This window comes from Sminthopsis crassicaudata, chromosome 5 (assembly GCF_048593235.1).
Source record: "Sminthopsis crassicaudata isolate SCR6 chromosome 5, ASM4859323v1, whole genome shotgun sequence".
Lineage (NCBI taxonomy): Eukaryota > Metazoa > Chordata > Mammalia > Dasyuromorphia > Dasyuridae > Sminthopsis > Sminthopsis crassicaudata.
The window spans coordinates 156139294-156163705 of record NC_133621.1 but is presented as its reverse complement, the minus strand read 5'-3'; the positions used below and the strand labels follow the sequence as shown (position 1 = coordinate 156163705).

The 24412-nt window shown below is 33.6% G+C and overlaps 1 protein-coding gene across 1 annotated transcript in view; it reads left to right on the top strand.

The window, feature by feature from the left end:
- The first annotated feature begins 18670 nt into the window (after positions 1 to 18670).
- Positions 18671 to 24412, top strand: part of SEMA3A (semaphorin 3A) — a 636674-nt gene continuing 630932 nt past the window's right edge. The window contains exon 1 of the mRNA XM_074268519.1: positions 18671 to 18926. The gene's annotated coding sequence lies outside the window, so the exon portion shown is untranslated. The remainder of the gene's footprint in view (positions 18927 to 24412) is intronic.

Here is a 24412-nt window from a genome sequence, read left to right as displayed (position 1 = left end):
CTAAAAAAAATAAAATAAAAAAAGAAGAAGAAATAGCATCCTAAGTTTATGAGAATAATGATTTATGCCTTCTACTCCCAATATGACAGATTAAGAAGTACCATTGAAATTAATTATTTCTCCTGGCTGCCTTTTAAAGGCAAGCTCACTGGTAAACTGTATATTTAGCATTCTGGAACCACAAAATGACTTCAAACATGGAAATACTTTTTTTTTTTTCATCTCATCTGATGGGGGACCCAAATCATTTAATCTTTCTGGGCAGTTTTCTCATCTATGAAATGGCATTATTAAGTTTTATCATCTATAAAAGGAAAATAGTAATACCTACCATTGGAGGGCGGGGTAGGAGATAATGGGCCTCAAATGAGATAATGTGTGTAAAATATTGCAAAATTTATGACAAATAAGAGCTATTATTATTGTGTCTCAATAAACATTTGTAGAATGAATGAAGATAAAAAATCAATGAACAAGATAGCAGTATCATTAAATGAAGGACAGGTGTATTTGTAGGCAGGCAGGCAAAATGACTTTGTTGATAGAGAATATGACAAAGTAGGGAATTAAAATTAAAATCCTTCTATAGACCCTAGAAGTGTGACTTTAACCAACTTGTTTCTCAGTATCCTTGTATGTGAGATAATAATTGTTCCTATCACAATTGTTGTTATGAATATCCAGGGTGATAATATATGTCTCGAAGTTTAAAGCTATTATGATTACACACACAGGATAGTACTCTGACCCTAGAGTTTGGAGGATATGAATTCAAATGTGACCTCAGACACCTACTAGCTATGGGACCCTAAGTAAATTAACTTAATCCTGTTTACCTGACATCTTTATCTGTAAAATCAGCCAAGGAGGGAAAAGGCAAACCACTCTAGTGAGAATCCTAAATGGGGTCATGGAGAGTTGGCTATTACTGAAATAATCTTACAACAATTATGATGATGATGGTAATTTTCATGAGGAGATTAGTTAAACATAAATTGATCAAGGAAAGCTAAAGAAGAGATAGGAGCATAGAATCTAATGGAGAAGTTTCAGAAAATGTAATTGAGTAAAAGTAAAAGAAATGCACAGAAATTTACAAAGACCTTTATGATGAATAAGCAGGATAAAATATTTCTAGAGCATCTCTATCTTCAAGTTATAAACATTCCAAATGAAAAAAAAAAAAAGTCAAGCTCTCACAGGTGAAATATCAATAAAAACCACAGAGGTGACTAATTTATGAATGTCAAGGAGAGGTATGATGCAATAAAGAACTTGCTCCTTTGTTACGGTCACACCAAAATCTGGATTTACTAAATAGGTTATACAGGCTTGTACTCTTCAGTGACATAAATTAAGTGACACATGTAATATGCCACTGTGAAATGTCGGATTATTGTTGAATGAAAATCTGAACAATGAAAACCAGCTTTGGCTTCTCTGAAATTTCCTGCCTGAAAAGTTTTTCATCATTTGCTTTAGCCCTTCAATTTCCTTTAGCCTTCCTTTAAAAGAAACTGAAAATGCTTATAGGTAGTGTTCTCTTCTAAACTTCCAAAAAAATCATAGTGTACATTTAGTTTCTTTTAAAATTAGATTAGAGAAATAATTATGGTACCTATAACTACTTTAGTTAATCTTTGGCTGTACCTATGTGGCAAAAAATAAAGTGAAAAGTTGATAATGATCTGGTTACTAGAGACAAGTAACCTATATAATTCAGGCTCCAGAGTGAATTTTATTTTGGCTAACTATAATGTTCAAATTTACTGTGACATCCATATTTCCAATTTCTTTTGAGCAGTATAAATAAACATATGCTACGTGTGACCAAGACCAGAATTTCCCTGATCCAGCTTCTTTCCTTCTACTCAGTCTGGGAAGACATTACCTAAAAAAGAAGTTGCCCCTGAACCTGGTTGATTCTGGCTTCTACCATCCACTTTCCTGATCTTATAGGGCATTAAAAAGACCCAGGACAGTGAATTTTAAACCTTCTTCAATATGGGCAATTTATCTTGCCCTAATGATCAGATGACTTTCCATTTGGATATTAAGGGAAAAGGGAGTTCTATTGTATCCATGCTGCATATGCATGTTCTGATAGAACAAAGTAGATGTTGGGAGCCAACAGCTTCGGCCCAGGTGTCTCTCCCCCCTAAGTGGGCATTACCCTCAGACAAATTGTTCTGAGAACCAGCCGACCATAGAATATTCCAACATTGTACATCCTAACCACAAACTGTTCCTGTTCATTGAACCAGCCATCCCCATGTTCCTTTCCCAGGCCCAACCCAAATTCTCCATCACTCCTGCTCCTTTCCCATGCTCTACCCTTCTTCTCTTTCTCATGCTTTTTGCTATATAAGCTGTACCCCAAGAGTAATAAACTGAGACCTTGACAAGAATCTGCTTGGTCTCGCTCTTCTTTCTCACCCGTTTCTTTTTCAGGCTGGGTCCCCCTCGACTCCCTGAATAACTGAGTCCCACTGGACGGGACAAGTAAACTTCATTTTATTAACTGTTCATTGACTTTTTAGTGTATCATTTCATCCTATGTTCATACCTAAAGTAAGGGTGTTGGTATTAGAGCCTCACCTAAAACATGTAAATATAGATGGTTTTTTTGGAACTATTGATGAATAATCATTTCACAGTCCTTTGGTCTGATGGCCTTAATTTGATGGTTGTAACAGTAAAATAGGCAGTGCTCAATGATTATTATTGTAAAGATAGAAAAACATTAAAGTGTTCAATAAAGTCATAAAGACACTATCATGAACCTTATAAAATTCTTCATAGCATGTACAACAAATATATGGCATGAATGTCATAGAAAGTCACAAAAGTAGTTATGTACTCTTTAAGGACTTAAGAAACAACATTTTCCATATATGTTTCAAGTTGTGAACCCAAGAAATTGCTCAATTGATTAAGTATAATTTACCAATTTTCTTAAATAATGGAATAGAATAATTCACCAGGCAACTGATCTGATCTTTTTTCTGAATTAACTACTTCTACCAACCCTTTTGCCATCACATATAAGTAACCTTAGATGTGGTTTATGCCTAGCATATCTCAAAAATTGATGGAAAAGTACTCCATGTAGAATATAGTAAAATTCAGCTCTTTCTTCCATAAAAATAAAATGAAGGGGAAAATAAAAGATGAGGCTCATAAGTAGGGATTAACAAAGATATAAAATGACTAAGTAAATGATAATTGTTGTTTCACTTCATTAAGAGAGTAGTGTTTAAAACTGTAAAAACTAAAGAACTTTTGAAAAGACATTTCACCTTCATCTCAGATTTGTACTATCTGAAAAATTCCTTGAAAGCCTATATATTCTGGCCATTGTTATTTTCTCTAAAATGGGCATAATCTCAATGACTTCTGCAATACATCTAAGGTCAGTTGAAGGACCTAGGAATGCCAAATTTCTTACACTTATGAGTTTGACTCCCAGGGAGGAAATACCCATCATTATATCACTCTTTGATGAGCTATGTTCAGGGAATGAAGAAAACAACAACAACAACAACAACAACAACAACAACAAAAAACAAGTAGCAGTGAAAGGTTGAAGATCTAGGTTTAGCCTTCACTAGCCATTGTGTGTACCTTCTGTGATAGATGTTACCCCCATTTTTCTCTTTTTTGGCCTTGATGGCCCCTTGGGTGATTCCAAAATAAGGGGAGAAAATTTGGAGCAGAGAAAGGAAAAAAAAATAAAACAGATGCTATCACTTCTGTAAAAGTTACTGTCACAAGTCATTAGCGAGAGTCACTAAATTGCTATCTCTAACTCACTATTATTTTTATATATCTTTTTGCCCCATTGCTGTGTAAGCTGGCCAAAGGTCTACTGCATCATCATCTCAAAGCACCAAGTTGTTTTGTGGTTGTTATTATTATTGTTTAGCAGTGAGCTTTACATAAGATCCACAAGAACTAGTCAAATGTTTATAGATTGGAATAGGAGAATTCAGTTAATTGCTCCCCCATTACACTTAAGACAGTTTCTTAAAAATTTGCAAATAATTAGGTCCTTAAATGTTCAATTTTCTATCTCAGGAACCTGAAAATATCACCAATATAGCTATTTATAAGAAAAGTGATGTTTAAGAAAAGAAGTATTACAAATTATGTACCGAGGTGCTTTCTTCACATTTATATTATACATTATTTATATTTACATTATATTAGGCAGACTATTGAATTGACCATTTCTGAATCCTTCCTGATACTATTTTTTAAATATTACTCTTCTTTTCTTCTTCTTTAGTTTTATACAAAGATTAAAACACTTGAATTAGATGGGCCAATGAAAGAATTTATTTATTCATAGAGTAAATATCAGGGTCCCAATATAATTCATTATGTGAGATTTTCTCATGTGAAACATTATTCAAGAGGGCCTCCAAACTCATTTACTTTTAAACTTTCTTATTTTCATCAAAATGGCATTATTTGGCTATTGCTAATGCTTTCCACATTATCTTCCTCCAAATCTAAATCTTCTGATTGATTCTTCTTTACATTTATTTTTTATTCATTTTTATACAGAATATATGTAGAATGTGATGTAGCATGATTTAGTAAATAGAGAGTTTAGTGAAAAATAAAGTGTTTAATGGCAATACAAGATTATACAATGATCAATTCTAATGGATGTGGCTCTTTTCAATAATGAGATGATTCAGGCCAGTTCTAATCATCTTGCGATGAAGAGAGCCATCTACACTCAGAGAGTTTGGATCACAACATAGCATTTTCACTTCTTTTGCTGTTGTTTGCTTGAATTTTATTTTCTTTCTCATTTTTTTCCTTTTTTGATTTAATTTTTCTTGTTCAGCATGATAATTATATAAATATGTATGCCTATATTGGACTCACATATGTATAAATATATATGTTACAAATGAGTGTCACTTAAGCCAGATTAAAATATAATTTCAAAATGTTTGAAAAAACAGATAAAGTACAAGAAAATACATAATGTTAATCTGTTGTTTCTATTTCAAGTATGAACCTATAGGAGAATCCATTTCTTAATGGAGTTTAATAACCACTAATCCAAGCAACTTTCTAAGAAATGTTTCAGTTAAATTAAGGATGTGCATTAGTTGCAAGAACTATCACTGCAGAAGTACCCTTTAAAAAGGAAATCACAAATCCCCATCTCTTTATTTCTTTCCCCACCAAACTTGTGAATCATTCTTCATATCATCTATTCTTTCAACTATTCAATCCAGGAAAAATATATTGTAAGAATTGAAGCATAAGAGAAGGTCAGAGTTAGATGAGATATTGGAGATAATAAAGCCTAATTACTCTTTACCCAAATAGGAATTTCTTTTGTAACAACAATGACAAGTGATCACCTAGCCTTTGCTTATATACTTTTAATGATAGGGAGCTCACTATTTCTAATGACATATTCTATTTTTAAACAGTTCTAACCAATTTTTAAATATATCCTTACATTGAATTGAAATTATGCCTCATTACATTCCAAACATTTCTTCTAGTTCTGCCCTCAGAACTAAGCATATTTCTAATCTCTTTTCCACATGGTACTCATGAAAATATTTGAAAAGAAAAACTATTCCCCTAAATCTTCTTTTCTGTAGAATAAACATTTGCAGTAACATTCCTTTTATGTATCCTCTTATGACAGTCTTCCATCCATTATCCAGCTTTTTTCCCCTAACCTTTATTATGAGCATGTCCTAATTTGTTTTTAACATTTTCTAAAATTTGGACCCAGAATTGAATATAATTATGTTTCTGTAATCTGACCAAGCCAAAGTAGAGCACATTTATCAATTTAAATTAAATAATTGAGCATCTCCTGTATGTAAAATATTTGTCTAGATGACAGGATTAGAAAGAAAGACAAAAATGTCTGATTTGTCAAGAAGCTTACACTCACCTAAGTGTGGTAGTAGAAGAAAAGGCAAAACTATGTACAATATCATGTGAATTAAAAAGGACAAGCAATTATTTTTGACAGGTTTCATTTTGAGGTGGCAATGTTCATATATTATGCTTCCACTTACCCTAATCTGACTAACATAGTCTGATGCTAACCAGATAAAATCAAATTGAGCTGGTAACTTGCCTTTAGTTAGTTCTGTCAATTGAGTACTGTATTTCATGATATTCACTTTCGATTACTATTACTGTGACCCCCTTCTTTGCTTTGAATCTGTCACTGCTTTAGTGCAGAACCTCATTGTATCACTCTTGGACTATTGTAATAGCTTGTTGATGTCTTTTCCCATGACTATTCATCCACCCATCAGTCCCTACAGTGATTTTCCAACAGCATAGGTCCAACCATGTTACACCCTTATGCAATAAACTTCGATGAATCTCTGTTGTCTCAAGAATGGAATACAAAATTCTCTATTTGGAATCCAAAGCCCTTCATAATCTCCTACTTTTCTAGTCTTCTTATATTCAGTAGTGTTATTCAATCCAGGAAAATCGATTTCCTGGTTGTTTCTAGAATGTGATATTCCATTTCTTGTCTCCGAATATTTGCTTTAGCTGTGCCCCATAACTGAAACATTATCCCTCCTCCATTCAAATTGTCTTTCTCACTAGAGATCATTATTGATCACAAAATAGAAAATTTTGATTATATCAAATAGAAAAGGTTTTGTACAAACTAAACTAATGCAGACAAGATTAGAAGGGAAGCAATAAACTGGGAAAACATTTTTACAGTCAAAGGTTCTGATAAGGGTTTCATTTCCAAAATATATAGAGAATTGACTTAATTTATAAGAAATCAAGCCATTCTCCAGTTGATAAATGGTCAAAGGATATGAACAGATAATTCTCAGATGAAGAAATTGAAACTATTTCTAACCATATGAAAAGATGCTCCAAGTCATTATTAATCAGAGAAATGCAAATTAAGATAACTCTAAGATACCACTACATACCTGTTAGATTGCCTAGGATGGCAGGAAAAAAATAATGCGGAATGTTAGAGGGGATGTTGGTGGAATTGTGAATACATCCAGCCATTCTGGAGAATGATTTGAAACTATGCTTAAAAAGTTATCAAACTGTGCATACCCTTTGACCCAGCAGTGTTACTACTGGGCTTATATCCCAAAGAGATTTTAAATAAGGGAACAGGACCTGTATGTGCAAGAATGTTTGTGGCAGCCCTCTTTGTAGTGGCCAGAAACTGGAAACTAAGTGGATGCCCATCAATTGGAGATTGGCTGAATTAATTGTAGTATATGAATGTTATGGAATATTATTGTTCTGTAAGAAATGACCAACAGGATGATTTCAGAAAGGTCTGGAGAGACTTACATGAACTGATGCTGAGTGAAATGAGCAGGACCAGGAAATCATTATATACTTCAACAACAATACTGTATGATGATCAATTCTGATGGATGTGGCCCTCTTCAACAATGAGATGAACCAAATCAGTTCCAGTAGAGTAGTAATGAACTGAACCAGATACACTCAGCAAAAGAACTCTAGGAGATGATTATGAACCACTACATAGAATTCCCAATCCCTCTATTTTTGTCCGCCTGCATTTTTTATTTCCTTCACAGGTTAATTGTACACTATTTCAAAGTTCGATTCTTTTTGTATAGCAAAACAACTGTTTGGTCATGTATACGTATATTGTATTTAATTTATACTCTATCATATTTAACATGTATTGGTCAACCTGCCATCTTGGGGGGGAAGGGAAAAATCAGAACCAAAGGTTTGGCAAGTGTCAGTGTTGTAAATTTTACCCATGAATATATCTGGTAAATAAAAAATATATATTTTTTAAATTGACCAGCAGGATGATTTCAGAAAAGCCTGGAGAGACTTACATGAACTGATGCTGAGTGAAATGAACAAGACTAGGAGATCATATACTTCAACAACAATACTATATGATGATTAATTCTGATGGATGTGGCCCTCTTCAACAATGAGATGAGCTAAATCAGTCCCAATAGAGCAGTAATGAATTATACCAGCTACCCCAATGACAGAACTCTAGGAGATGATTATGAACTACTGCATAAAATTCCCAATCCCTCTATTTTTGTCTGCCTGCATTTTTTATTTCCTTCACAGGCTAATTATACACTATTTCAAAGTCCGATTCTTCTTATATAGCAAAATAACTATATGAACATGTGTGTGTGTATAGATAGATAGATAGATAGATAGATAGATAGATAGATAGTATTTAACTTGTACTTTAACATATTTAACATGTATTGGTCAACTTGCCATCTGGGAGAAGGGGTGAGCGGAAGGAGGGGAAAAGTTGGAACAAAAGGTTTTGCAATTGTCAATGCTGAAAAATTACCCATGCAGATATCTTGTAAATAAAAAGCTATAATTTAATCTTAATTCTAGTACATTTACTTTATTAATTATTGTATACACCTAGCTCTGCTTATATTTGGTTTTTTGTTGTCTCCTCTCATTAGGTCTTAAGGTCTTTGAGATCAGTGACTTTTTTCATAGTCTTGGGGGTTAACATGGTCAGTGGAACATAATAGCTGTTTAATAATTTTTTTTTTCATTGATCATAAGCAATCAGTAAATATTTACTGAATATCTGATCATTGCACCCATTAAACTTAAGACTGCTTCATCCAGCCATGGAAATTCTGCTACCAAATCTTAGAATCTCAGAAATGGAAATGATTTTTGTGATCCTATAGTCAATTCTATATTTGAACACCAATCCCTTTCCCTGACAAATAATCCATCTAATCTCCATCTGAATACTGCAATTGTGGAGGAAATTCCTAGGAAAGGTGGAAAGGAATAAGCATTTTATATAGTGACTACTCTGTGCCAGATCCTGTGGTAAATGTTTTCATAAATATTGTCTTTTTTAATCTTCACAATAAGTATCTAAGATAAATGTTATTATCCTCATTTTATAGTTGAGGAAACTGAGGCAAACAGATAAAGTAATTCACCAAAAGTCACACAGCTAATTAGTGTATGAATCTGGATTTAAACTCAAGTCTTCCTTGGTTCAGGTCCATCTATCTTTTCACTGTTGCACTGGCTGCCTCTGCCATTATTTTCCAATGCAATATATGCAGTTTTGACCTATTCTAATTGTTAATATATTATTTTCTTAGAAGGATCCCAAACTGACCTTGTTGTAACTTCTTTCCACTATTCTTCATTTTGAATTCATAGGTTAAGTAGGCCATGTTTATTTTTTCTTCAACCAACAGGCTTTCAAGTACTTGAAGACAAAAGTCATGTCCATTCAAAAGTTTCTCTTCTCCATTTTCTTCAACTATTACTTATATGTCACCATCTTTGGTCCTCTCAATAGGCATGCTCCAACTTGTTAACAACCTTCCAAAATTTTGACACCTACAACATTGGACAATAGAGCAGAGAATGCTGCTTATCTTATTCTTTCTAATTGTTCAACTCTAGTTAATGTGAGTTTTCATTTGCCATGCGTTACATAGATCTGATTCCTTTTGAAACTGTAATATACTGGAACTCCTCCATCTTCGTCTCACAATCTTTAAAGTGTTCTTTCAGCATACTTCAATAGAAATAGAAATATAACTGAGGAAAAATGGCATAGTGTAGTAAAAAAGAGGAATGACTTTGAAGTCAAGGAAGTCTAGATCCAAGTCTCAATTAGCAAAGGGGGTTTCTTTATCCAGAGATGCTTATGTCATGTCATTATAATCACAGATCCAGACTCCCACATACTTATCTCCTCGTCCTATGTTACTAAGCATTAATGTTGTTTAAGAAATATAATCATGCTAGTATCTGGGGCATATTTTCAACTTAGATTTTTATTTACTCACTGCATGATTTCTTTTCAACCTGATCAACATACCAGTGAGGAATGACATACCCTGTCACATTTTCCTATTACATAATATTACATCCATCCAAAGTACAGTGGGAAAATACTCTCTCTGGAAGACCAAGAAATAATTTTCCATGAATCTTTAGAAAATCTCCCTCCACAGGTTTATAACAGTTCAATTTTCCAATAATGGAATAAAGAATCAGATGGATATTTAATTTTCTTATGAAATTAGAAAGTAGAGGGCAGAAAAGCCCCAAGGGTTTCCTTTAACCTCTTCCTCCTGATTAGTTTATCAGATTATCTAATTGTCACTTGAAGACATAGAAAGCCTTCCTGCCCCTAAGGGGATAAGATATAGGACAGGTAAGCTGCAATGAAAATGTTATTAAAAAAAAAAAAAAGTCAAGTACTATATTTAAATATAGAAGTTTTGTGCAAGTTTTCTTCTAGAAAAGCTGTCCTACTATATTTCCATAAGTGAGCAATTTTGGTACTTTCCTGTCATACCTAAAGTTCAGAAATTATGAGTTTGAAACAAATTTGAATCAATTAGCATTTATTTTCAAAGGCATGCTAGCATTCAGTTGTTCAGAATTTATTAAATATTTTCTGCTCTTTATACATAATTTCATGGATTCCTGAAGGCCATAAGTAGATGAACAAGACGGCTCTTTTTCTTTAAGTGTTTACTATGTAGTAGAATGAATGACATGTGTAATAAACATTAAAAAAAAAAAAAAAAAAAAGTATTAAATGTTTCTTTTTTTGCAAGGCACTGCCTAGAGTCCAAAGTTTATAGTCCCTTTTCTTCTCTTGCCCAGCCAGAGCCATAATCAAGGCATTAATCATTTATTGCATAGCCAATTACAAAAGCCTCTTATTTAGACTCCATGCTCCTAGTCTCTTCTCCCTTCAATCTATCATATATATAGTCACCAAACAATTTTCCTACTATATCAACTGAATCCAGTTCTATAAACCTTACCTCCCCACTCAGTAAATTCCATTAACCTTTTCTTACCTATTAGATTAGACATAATAAACTCCTTTATCTATCACTTCACAATCAGTTCTTTCTATTCATCCCTTCCTGAGTATACAGTCTTCCTTTAAATGTCAGTCTTGCTCTCTCCTGTCATTTATTTCCATTCATCTGTGTTTAGTCTTCAAATCTACACATTCAGTTCATAGTCTCTCTCTGGAATTCCATCAACCCTGCCCTTCTGTACATCTACATTTTGATTGTTATTGTTATCTCAAATTCATTGTTAATTAAATAGAATCAGCTTTTCCCAAGCTTGTTTCTCCTTCAAACTTAAATTGAATGCAATGAATATTTATAAAGTGTTTATTATATGTAAGTGGTGGCAGATAGTGGGGGTACAAAAATAAAACAAAAGTTTCCTTCTAGAAATTTATATTGCATTTAGGAATGAACATGTACACAAATAAGGATAACATAAAGAATATTGAGGGAAAAGGGCAAAAGGAAGCTTCCCAAAGAATATAGAGACAGAACTTGTCAAGAAAGAAAGCAAAAATTCTGAAAGGAGAGCGGAGACAGTACAAATTAGATATATTTGAAGGCTTATGTATACTTTCTGTGGCAAAAAAAAAAAAAAAAAAAAAAAAATAGAATGTTAGATTCAGAGAGCTGGAAGAATATAAGCTTATTTTATAACAATTCTTTTTTACAGAGTGTCATTGTCTCAAAACAGTAAAAAGCGGTGTCAGGGTGGGGTTTGTGAGAATCCTAACAAGAAAATTCATCCTTAGAATATTTAAGAATAAAACTTCAAGGAGGGAAATAAAAAAATTGAAAAAGATGAGTCAAAATTTTATAACAAAATTTTACTCCATCAATGACAAAGGAGGCACTACATCTGGATATCATAGCTCTTGAAAGGTATAAGGTGAAGTAAAAATTATACAAAAAAAAAAAAAAAAAAAAGATTGTAAATATTGTTGAACTAGATCATGGATTCCCAAAGTTAGGCTTTGTTGAGGGGAAAAAAATAATTGGAAAGTATTGAAGAATCCAATTCTCGAATTATCTGAGAAAGGAAAGGATAAAAAATGCCCTTTAAAAATCTTGGAATTTATTACTAACCTCAAAGTAACTGAGAAAGCATTAATATCTATTGACATAACTACTATCCTTTCTATAAATTATTACAAAAATAATATACATGCCAAAAGAGCATCCTCAAGAAAGGTATGTCAAAATCATCCAAAATTCCTTAAATGATATAATAAAGGTGAGTTTGATTAAGAAACCTATGATTATTTTTAACTAGAAAGGCATAAAACAGGGAGACATTTTGTGGAAACATAAGTCTAGGCCTGTTTTGAGTTTCTATAGAGAATGACATCATTTTCAAGTCCTGTGAGAAGGCCAGAAATTATGAATATAATACTTGGGTTTTCAACCTTACCCACAATGTGCATATTAAAGAGGAGTGAGTTTTCAGTTGTGCCCAGAATTGGAGGAAGGTTAAAACCCATGAGAACTAAGAGAAAAGCCACTTGATTTAGTATTAATAAAATCAAGAGGAAAGCAATTTCAATAAAAGAAACACTATTGTAATGCATTAAGATGTTAGTGGAGAGGAAGTGAAAATATCAATTGTAAGGTAGTTTTTCTCTTAAAAGTAAATTTTATATAGGTTAAATATTGTTGTATGAATAAAAGAAGTAAGGTGTATCCCATTTTTATAGAATCACAAAAATAAAAGTTGAAAGGAATCTCATTGGTCACCTAGTTTGACCATTATAAAAAAAAGAAATTCCTACAAAAATATATTTGACAAGTGGTCATCTAGTATCTGCCTCAAGACTTTCAAGACCAGGGGGGCGAAATGGGGGTGGTACTGAGTGGCAGCTAGATGGCACAGTAGATAGAGGGTCTGGAGTCAGGAAGCTGTGAGTTCGAATATGGTCTCAGATACTTACTATATTACCCTGGCCAAATAATGTAATGCCCAATTGTGAAAAAAGAGAGAAAGGAGAGAAACCTCCCTTCCCTCTTTTCAAGACCATTTCCTTTTTGTAATTTCTAAGTACAGGAAATAGTTGATTGTTTTTCCTCTGATAGTAAGTCTGAATTTCAGGCTTCTACCAATTACTCCTGAGTCCCTTTGGAGCCAACGAAATTCTTTGTAACTTCTATATAATAAGCATTCTCATATCTCTCTGTCTTTCTCTTTCTCTCTGTCTCTCTCATTCCTACTTCCTCTTATACCTTATTGAAGAATAGCATCCAAATGTGGTATCTCTTCTTTACAAATACTTGAACACAGTTATGAAATGTTCTTTTCTTTATCTCCTTTTATGGCTGAATACATCGTTCTTTAATGACAGTTCCTTAAATCAGTTTTTTTTTTTTAATTTATTTTATTTCTATGTTTTGCCATGGATTCAAGACTCTATATCACCCTGGCTACCCAGCTCTTGGACACACACTCTCCCACATATTAACATCCTTCTAAAACCACAGCTCTCAGAACTGAACACAATATGCCAGATAAAGACTATCAAAGGCTAAGTATTGAGGGACTCTACCTAAATATTGTTTTTGTTTTTTGGCAGGAGAGCACACTGGTGATTTAAATGAAGTTTATAGTTTACCAAAGCAGAGGTGTAAAACTGGACCCAGAGTGTCATACTACCAAGTCCTTCTGAACCAGACTATAATCTAATTGGGAAAAATTTAACAAAAATGCAGCCATCAACTCATCATCTGTTATTTACCCATGCCTCTCCAGCTTTATATTATTGAAGTAGATATGATGGAGTCAGGTATAAGATATCGAATTTATTCCTATTGAGATAAATGCTAATAGATTCATCCCAGTGCTTTAGTCTGTCAATATCATTTTAGATTTTGAATCTTACCCATTGTGTTAATTATCCTTCCTAGATCTGTGCAACATGAATATCTGATAAGCATATCCTCTATGTCTTAAAGTCATGTAATTGATTTTTTAAAATGTTAAATGGATCTGTACCAAGGTCAAATTATTGATGTTCTCCCCTGGAAACCACCTGTAGACTACTTCACAACTACTTTCTTCACACTAGCAATTCAACCTGTCCTAAAACCATCATATGGTATTATCTTCTCATTGATATCACTAAATATTGGTCACAAGTTGTATGAGATATTTACCAGAAATTAACTATATCTACAGCCTTTTCTTTATCTACCAATTGAGGAATCTTGTCAAATAAAGGTGACTTGTTTCTGGTGAAAGAAACAGTGCTGGCCCTTTGAAATCACCCCTTCACTTTCTAAATGTTGGCCAACAATATTTTTATTTATGTATTCTAAAATTCTTCCATGAATTGAAATCAGTTTCACTAACCTGTATTTTGTAGACTTTCCTTTCTTTGCTTTGTGGAAAATCAGATCAATTTTGCTCTCCTTTAATTTTGTAACTATTCTCATGTTTTCTATGAGTGACTAATTCACCAATCACACCTGCTGGTTCTGTAAGTCCCCAGTCCACTGACTTCATCGAAGGTACATAAGTGGTCTATTACTATCTTCACACTCTCCACTGGCTCTTCTGTCATTTCCAGTGTAATGTCCATTCTCCTTTAGAGAGAAGAGAAAAACTACATAAGACTTGTTTGAACTGCTCTGATTTCTCTTTTGTCAGTAATTTATCATCATCTCACCTAAAGTTCTTATTCCTTTTGTTATCTAACTTTCCCCTCATTTTTTGTCTTAAAAAATTGAACTGGACTCATTGTCCTTAGCTTTTCTCAGAAACCCAAGCACATAATTAGCATTAGCATTTATGTAACTATTTTTTAACAAAGCTATGACATGCAATTATTTTTCAACTATTTCTTGGCCTTACATCTTCTGTGTGTTTCTTTTTTAAACTTAAGTCAGTTGATTGGTTCCCTTCTGAAGGAAAAGACATCACTATTTGAAGGAATCATGAAAGTTCCATGGATGAGGTAATATTTACGTTGGGCCCTAATAGTATAGTTAAAATCTTAATATAAAGGGGCCTGGGAGAAGAGGAAGAATAAATTTTAGGTGCAGAATGTTGAGATGGGAAACCCAGGATGTTCTCCAGGACTGACAAATAATTTACTTTGAGAAGAAGGAAGAGTACCCAAGAAAGAGTAGTGTGAGAAAAAAACAGAAAAGTATGTTGACAAAATTTGCTGGTACTTTTGAAAAGAACAAATACTAAATCAGATGGAAACACTTTTTTATTTTCTTTCTTCCAAATGAGATAACTTTGTAATACATTTTGCTGATTTGAAAGTGAATTAGTGAAAAATATGTGGATTATTTTTCCTTAAAGTAAAATAAAATTAAATGGGAATTACATAAAACCTTTATGGTTTATAGAACTAAATATTTTAATTGCCTGATAATGGTACAGCAAGTAAAAACAGTAACTGTCTATTCATGAATAAACTAAAATGACTTTTGAGGGAGTTGGTGATAAAAGTTGGCATTGTTCTATTTAAGGAAAAAAGTCTACAGTATAGTATTGGTCCATAAATTAGATAACTTTTATCCTGAAATACTCTCGAGTGTATGCCTGCATGATGAGTTGTGAATAAACCTAGAAATAAATCAAAATAAAGTCAGTATGTTTCTCCAAATCTTATCCAAACTTTAGTCTCAAACTAAGATTAGGCAATTCCCAAAGACATTATTTTTTGTGAATTTTCCAATGTGTCCTATTTTAAGCCAGAAGAGAAATATCACTCACTCAAAAATGTCTTTATATCATTTTGGATAAAACTATAAAATTCACAAGTATGATTTCCTTCAAAATCATTAACATTCTGAAATTTTTAAGTGCCACTTTTTGTTTAAGTTAAAAGCAAAGATTTCAAGTGATAACGAAACAAACCTTAAGGAACCTACTTGATTTTTATCTTTCATGTATGATACTTCCCCTGCAGCTATGTGTTCCTGTTACAGTATGATTTTCTTTTGGATGACTCTCGCAGTGTTTTTGTACCTTCTTTGATAGATATATATGCACTACTGATTTAAGATAAGCAGAAGTTGTTTAACAAGCTTTCTTCTCATATTGTAGTTATACAAAACCGGTAGTTGGAGATTAGGCCTTCTCAAGTTGCATTGGTCCCATGGGCCAAATTTAAATTGTCTTCTTTTTTTTTCCTCTTATATTATTATCTCTTTTTGCTCTGTTTTATTCCCAGGTTTGTTTGCTTGCTTTTTAATTCCCACTTTTCCCACACTTTATCTTTCTTTTCATCATCTTTTTCATGCCCACCTCATTAGAATGCTTTCTATTTTAAAGTACTTCATTCATACCTGAAGGTTTCCAATTGGTTGGAATGATCTGGATATATGTTTCTATTTTTTTCATATTTTTAATATGCTATCATTATCTAAAGTATGAAACAATGTAATCAGATGTGTTATGAAATTTTGGGCTTTTTAATTATTTGAGAACATTAGAATTTAATTTTTATCTCTCTTCAGTTGGTAAATTTTTTTTCACTTCAAGTTTTCATTTTGTTATAATTTTGAATATTGGATTGTATTTATAAAAATATTTTTCTCCAAAATTCTCTCTTCCCCTTTTGTCACTCAGTTAATAAACTTAAGCAATAAATTAAGCATCTATTATGTGCTAGTCACTATATACTAAGTGCTGGAAATATCTAAATAAAATTACATTTTGTCATCATTTTCATTTGCAAAATACTAGTTCTCTGCTAAGTTAAGGTATAGTAGAAAAAAGGAAACATACAAAGTGAAATTGCAGGATTGCAAAGGGAACATAAAATTTGTTCTAATACATGGAGGAAAGTTGTGAAGCAACACTTCCATTTTCTCTATCTTTTTCTTTCAAAAACTTGCATTGTAATCAATAGATTTACATTACATGAGGATTTAGTGACTTGTTAGCTTAATTACAAAACCATTTTTAAATTGTACATATTTTCTTCAACTGCTTATAAACTAGCTATGATCTGGGGCAAATTTTTCTTTATTTAATTTTTGCCTCAGTTTCTATAAAATGAGGGACTTAGACTACTTGATATGATTGTAGCACATTGCTTCAGATAATAGAACTACAGAATTGGAAGCATCCTCTACGCTCTGTAGAATATCTCTTCCACTTGCCTTGTTTGACAGATAAAGACACTGAGAACAAAAGAATTAAAGTGATTTTGCCACAAGTCAATATCAGAGATGAACTCAAATTGTCTATCCAAATTTATTTCTGAAGCATCACAATTCCACTGGTTTGGAGAACTTTTGGTTTAAAGAAAAATTATGATTCTAGCTCTAATATAGTGATAATACTACCATTATTACTACTGGATATTGTTGTTGCAACTAAAATTATTAGTTTATGTTTAATTGTTTCTTTATCATTTGCACAGCACTTGATATCATTTGATCCTCAATATAATCTCTTATTTTTTTCTCTGACCAAACAATGAGTTTTATGATTTTTTTGCTGTTTAATTGTTTTTCAATGGTATCCAACTCTTTATGACAATTTTTGGATTTTTCTTGGCAAAGATACTGGGAGCAGTTGGCCATTTTATTTTTCTCCAACTCATTTTACAGAGGACAAACTAACACAAACTAGGTTAAGTGACTTGTTCAGGATCGCAAGGTTAGTAAGTATCTAAAGCCTACTTTGAACTCAGGAGGATGACTTTCTCTGATTCCAAGCCCAGCACACTATTAACTGAGATACCTAGCCACTTCATGGCCTTTAATTTTAAGTTCTTATACACTATTGCTTTTTATAAGGATAGATTTCCCCCACGGGGGAGATTACCTCCCCCATGATTGAAAGATATCAAAGAAAACAATAACCCATACTGACTACTGAAATATAAATCTGTCCATATTAGGAATATTCAGAGGCTCCTTTCTCTTCTAAGTCTCAATAGAGATTTCAGGATATTTAAATGCCATAGAGAATGTTGTCATAACTTGATTCTCAGGGTTCTGAAAGGTTAGGGCACTTCAGAGAAGATTCGGGGATACAAAAATAAACAAGAGGAAAAAAAAATCCTAAACCCTAGACTTTCTGGTTAATTTGCTTCAACTCTTTCAAAAAAAAGAAAAAAGAAAGAAAAGAAAGAGAAGAAAAACCTGAAAAGTCAAACCCACCAGTGTAAATCTCCTTAAAGCAATTTATTTGAGATTAAAAAGATAACCCTGACTTATAGGCAAAATAGGGAATCTGTTTCAACTCCATTACAGTAGCACTATCAATAACCCAAGAAGACCAGTGATTGAGTAGATTTAATTAAGTTCACTAGTATGTACAAAAAGGAGGTGGGGGGTAATAGGCAGTATGCTTTTCTATCATTCATTATTACCTAAAATCATTCATTATTACCTAAACAATTATAACAATTTCTACAACTGGCTTATTTGGACAATCTTTAAAAAAAAAAAAAAATGATTTTATTGTTTTGCTTGCTACAGAGAAAGACCATTTGGGGAGCTTTGGGTCCCGAGGGCTTTTAATGGTACCCCACTTCCAGCGCTATAAAACAGAGGCCTGCTGTTTTAATCACGCCTCTCTCTCTCAATGTTGTTTGCGCCCTGGTACAACCCATCTGCCTTGAATCTAGTGCTCCGCTGGGGCTAAGCACATCTGCCAGCCAGACTACCTTCGTACACAATTACTCAATCCACCGTAAGGCTCTTTAATAGGAAACAAGTGTGGCAACGGCAAGCTTTCTCTTACCTTCCCCCCCCCCCCCCCCAACCTTCCCTTAAACCACAGAGTCAAATCGCTCTAATAGAGATGAAGCTTGATAGATCCGCCCAGGTGTAGGTGAAATGGTAGAGCCTCAGGGGTAATAGATGCTGCGCTCTTATGCTGAAGTTTAGCATTTTGTCCTGAAGGGTTGTCTAGCAGCAGTGAGATGGGTTGCTCATTGTACAGTTACAAAGTCAATAAGCTTCTCACAGCTTACATTTATGACTAATTCACAAAACAACCTGGAGCCAGGTGAGAACGGCAGAGCTGTCCCCCCCCCCGCCCCCTTTTTTTTCCTCCAGCTCATGGACAAAGCCCAGCACACAGTAAGTGGAAAATTCGTCTTTACTTATTTTACTTGGGAATTAATTAAGGGTGTTTACTTTGAGGCAACTCTCTAAAGGCTGCACAGAAATGAAGCAGAATTCAGCCGGTGTTCATGACCCTGTGGAGTTCCCTGGGTTTCGTTTTGCACGGTGCCCTGGCACTGCCACTCAAGCTTAAATAGTCGTACTGAGAGACTTCCTTATTCAGAGGAGCTCCTGCAACTAAAATGTGGTGCTAATAATAATGCTAATTTGAGCCTGCAGCCAATCATATTAACCACAATTTCTGGGGGAAATATAGTTTATTGCTGTCAAAAATGATGATCGCAAGTGCTTTACCACTGTTCTGGGAGGGGGGAAAACGACACCACAAGCTTTGAAAATGAAGAGGAGGACGCTCTTTTTGTTAAGCAGTTTCAGCTTAAATGGAATATATAGTTATATTACAGCCCGTGAAGGAAAGCTAACGTTTTTGTTTGATTATTTGTTTAACAAAACCATCCCTGATCTTCCCCATTCCAAAAGGAACCAGAGATCAGGATACCCCCAAACAGTGAATTTATTGTATTGCTGCAAGCTCCGTTGATAATGAATTTTCAAAACAAAAAGAAGGTCACTTGTCTAATAGTAAAGAGAGTGAGAGCGATATTAAAACCAGATGTATGGAATCTCAACTTTGACTTTTGGTCTTTCATGCTTGGTTTAAAGCAGCCTTAAAATTGCATTTACTTTCCATTTACAACTTTGAATTCACTGTTAAACTATGTTTGAACTTAAAACTAAGATTTGATCTAAGCAAACACATATTCTTTGAGCCCCCTACCCCGATTTTTACTTGACTATGGGGAATCTTTTTACTACCTCGCCATATATCCTGAAGTGTGTTAACAAGCTCACGGCAGTGGACTTTCAGGTGGAATGTCAGCCAATGTGTAAGAATGTGTTTGCCATGAGATGTATGATGTTCTATGTAAGAAATAAACACAAGAAACATGCACCCTGACCAAGGTCCCACCTCAGTCTCCTAAAGATGATTGCATTAAGAAAGAATGTAGTAAAAACTGTCAGCACATTTATGTCTATCTTTAGAGAAATGGTTGAGCTGATTCTTTTCATTTTGGGATTTGTTTGTCTGGAATGAGCAGTTATTCCAGAGAGTATTGTCATCCCCAAAACCACATGCCTGCAACACAAGTGGAAAAGCATTAAAAAAAAGTTTACATGAAAATGTTTAGAGTTTTGCTTGGTGATGCTTTGCAACCAGTTTACATATGTATATGTATGTGACACGCAGACATCCAAACATACTATAAAAGGACAACATTTATAATTCTGTACTTATCTAAAGTTTTGACTCCAGACCTCTGAGGAATCCTTTTTTGGGCGTCAACAATCTACCCTGGATAATGTTCCTTTAATGGAAACTGTAATTATTTACTCCTTCTTAAACCTCTTTTTGTGTGAAGTGGACTTGACATTGCTGATAGTAAGGTAAAAGTACTATAAAATTTACTATAAAAATTGTAAAAAAAATACTATTCTTCACAAAAAAATCTTAAAATACAGCTGTTGGCATCAAATAGCGGTCAATGCCTACCCCCTACAGGGAAAGAATCTAATTTCACTATGCCTGTCTCAGTACATGAATACTTTGCAGTACAGTTCACACATATGAATGTAGTAATGATGTCTCTGGCTCCAACAAGTGCCCCTTAATGAAAAGGTCAGACCGTGATTAATAGGAAGCCAGTTTCAAAGCCTGGATTCTACTTTAGCACTCCTCCTCTCAAAAAAAAAACACACACACACACACACACAAAAAAAAAAAAAAAAAAAAAAAAAAAAAAAAAAAAAAAAAACAAGCTATGGGGTCTTCATTTCCCCCAGGTTATTATTTTTTTTAATTTGGTTTTCAATATTACACAGATGAGAGTAGTCAGGGGCTTCTTTTTATCCTGAGCTTGTGCTTGCATGGTGCCAACACATCTGGTCAATTCAATCAGACCCATCAAAAAAAAAAAAAAGTAATTAAATAAACTTAAACCTGGGGTGAATAGGGGGAGGTGTGGGGAATGACTGATTGGAACCTTTACTGCTACTCCAAGGAGCTGAGTTCATGAGTTTGGCTTAGATTTCATGTAATTAAATCACACTTTAAAGTAGACAATTCACAATCTAAATTATATTGTGCCTAAGTATAGATCTATTCAAATACCCAGGTAGATTATAGGAAGGGTGAACATTTTCACAGTGCAATCTGAGATTCACTGAAGATATAACAAATTAATTGGATAAGAGCAAAAATAAATCATAAAAGTAAGTTCATCAACATAATTTTACCAACTTAAATTGGATAAACTTTTAAAAATATTCAGTGTAGATATTTAATAGCAAATAGATTTATCTATTTGTTCATACAGAAGTAGTAAAATCATTGATTTGGGAGTCAACAGACATATTCAAGTCTAGGTTTAAGTTTGATTTTAGTCTGTCATTTAAGGAAACAGACATCCTTTTAGATCTTGCTGTGTGCTGGATCCAGAGCTAAGCATTGTTTGAGATACAAAGAAGGGCAAAAATGTTCCTGGCCTTAAGGAGCTCATGGCCCAGTGGACAACCCATATTGATGTGCATATAAGACATATATTGATAGATATAGATGTGTGGGTAAGATAAATTTATCTTACCCACACATATATAAATAAAAATATACATGCCTATTTAATATATTATGTATATATATATACACATATATATACATATATATGTATATATGTTATACATGCTACACACACATTACACACTGTGAAGATGGAAGGTAATCTTCCAGGAAGGAGGAGGAGTAAAGAAGAAAGAGGGCAAGGAAAGGTCTCCTGTAGAAAGTGGGGTTTAGGTTAAATCTAAAAAACAAGTTGGAGAAGTTAAAAGGCAGAAGCCACTAGGGAATGCATTCTAGATATGGGAGAGGCATTCAGTGTAAAGGTAGAGCAGAGCTAAACAATAGAGTTTCATGTAGAGGAATAACAGGGAACCAGTGAAGTTTTGGGTTGTTGTTTGTTTGTTTGTTTTCTGGGGAAGGAGGGAAAAAACACTGTAATTTAGGAAAATCATTTTGCTAGAAGAGTTGATGATCGATTAGAGTAGGTAGACCAATCAAGAAATTATTGCAGTGGGAATAAATGAGGTAACATTTTATAAAGGGACTTTCTATGTTAGTGAAGAGAAAGGATTCTGTCAGAGAGATGTGATAAAGGTAGAAGCCACATTATCTATGTGGGGTAAAAGTGAGTGAAAAATCCCACCTGCCACCCAAGCTGTTAGCCTATTTCACATAGATGGTACTAGTGTCTTCAACAGTAAGAAGGATGTTGAAAACAGTGAAGAGATAAGAGAAATGATTGTGTTTTCTTTTAGTTTGAGGGTTTGCCTAGGTAATACCAAATACCTTGATGAAATGTTTAAAATCAATCTACTCATATATGCAAAAAGTAGTATGGCAGGGTTGAATGTAAGCAAAAATTTCCATTCATTGGTATCATTCTGCTTCCTTTAATTGTGCACTTTTCCTTAATTCTTCTTCCCTCTTTCTTCTCCTTGTCTCTACCAAGAGTTTTTTCACCATGTTCTTACTATCTTTTCTTTGTGCTCTTCATTAATATGTCAATATATCTCCTAAAATACTGACATAATTAACTTTAAATTGCCCATGACTTGCCTGATATTTAGCAAGACTAGATGCTTTTTTTAAGGAAAGCACTCTTAAAAATGGAAAAGCCTTAAAGACCCCATGAATCTCACTTAAATAGTGGGAATTATAGGCAGTAAAGTAGATATTTGAGAACAGGAGCCAAATTACTATGCCAATTTATAAAGTTGGCTGAAGACATTATATATTTAGAACTAAGATGTGTGAATGTGGCAAGGGAAATACTTTTTTGCTACTTTTTCCTACTCCCTTCACTTTTGGCAGCCCAAGGTTCAAAGGAGTAGTCCTGTGGGATTTCTCTGAGCAGACCACATCAGGTGATTACCTGGGTCACAACACATTACTTAGCTTTCCTCAATAAGGGTAGCCAGTCAGCAGACAATGCAATTAGTCCATTTAAATAATGTTCAAATAACACTCTTCAACCGTCAAGAATCAAAAGGAGTTAATAAATGAATATCTGTAAACTCTCAAGTTATTAACACCTATACATTATAAACATGCAGATATTTTGACATATTTAAAGGTTTGACTAGGGATCTTACCTTTTCCAGATACATGCCAATGACTAATATTTTATATTCTGCCTTAAGATTTAAAAGTACTTTCCCCAAACCAATCCTGTCATTAGTTGGTAGAAACAATAATCTATTTTTGTGAATGAGGAAACTGAAGCTTAGAGAGATTGCTTGATTTATCCCATTTCTGAGTATTTAGAATATATCAGGAAACTCCTGATTTCAAGGATAGATCTCTTCCCCCCCCCCACTATACCACAATTATCACTGGATATTTATTGCCATGTAGAAATGACTTAGTCACATTTTGGGGAGACAATAAGATTTTATTTCAAAGGTAGAAATTTAAAGAACTTTGTATCTGCTTTACCTTCCTCCCCGCCCCCTGCCACAAACTGACCCTATCTACAAGGTCATAAGCTTCCTGTTTGGAGATCTGAAAATTAAATTACTAAACATCAAAAGGATAAAGAATGTCTGTTAGACAATTCCTTTGGGCTACATGAGAAAATGTTGATGTAGTAGGTATGAGATATGTACCTCTATATCAAAAAAAAGAAAAAAAAGAAAGAAAAAGAAATTTTAAATCGCCCTTGAGTAAGACCTCTCAAAATTTTCTACTAACACATCACTCATTCTGAAATGTCATATGTTATATCCAAATGGCCCATCTGAAAAGAAATTGAGCACACAGAATTTGAGGAAACCATCTTTTTTTTTTTTTTTTTTTTAGCATGGTATAGTGGGAAGTGACTTATGAAATCAAAAGACCTGTGTCCAAATCTAGTTCCTTTGGGAAAAGTTACTTAATTTCTCTAGGGCTCAATTTCTTTATATGCAAAACTAAAGGAAATAGTCTCTAAGTTTCATTTCAACACTATGATATCAGCCAGATGTTCAGTTTAATGTTTTTAAAAATATTTTGCTAATATAACCAGATAATAAGGAAAACACAAATAAGTTCCTTCCTCCTTCATTCCACTTTGTCTGAACTTGGGGAGAGATATATTTAATGACAGAGCTGCTTGGGGGGGGAAGAGTACTTCTTTTATTTTTAACTATAGCTTTTTTTATTGACAAAACATATGAAAAAAAATTTTCAACATTGACCCTTGAAAAACTTCTGTTCCAATTTTTCCCTTCCTTCCCTCCACCCTCTCCCCTAGATAGCAGATAGTCCCATACATGTTAAATATGTTAAAGTATATATTAAATACAATATAGATGTGTGTATGTATACATATATGTATATATAGTCTTGC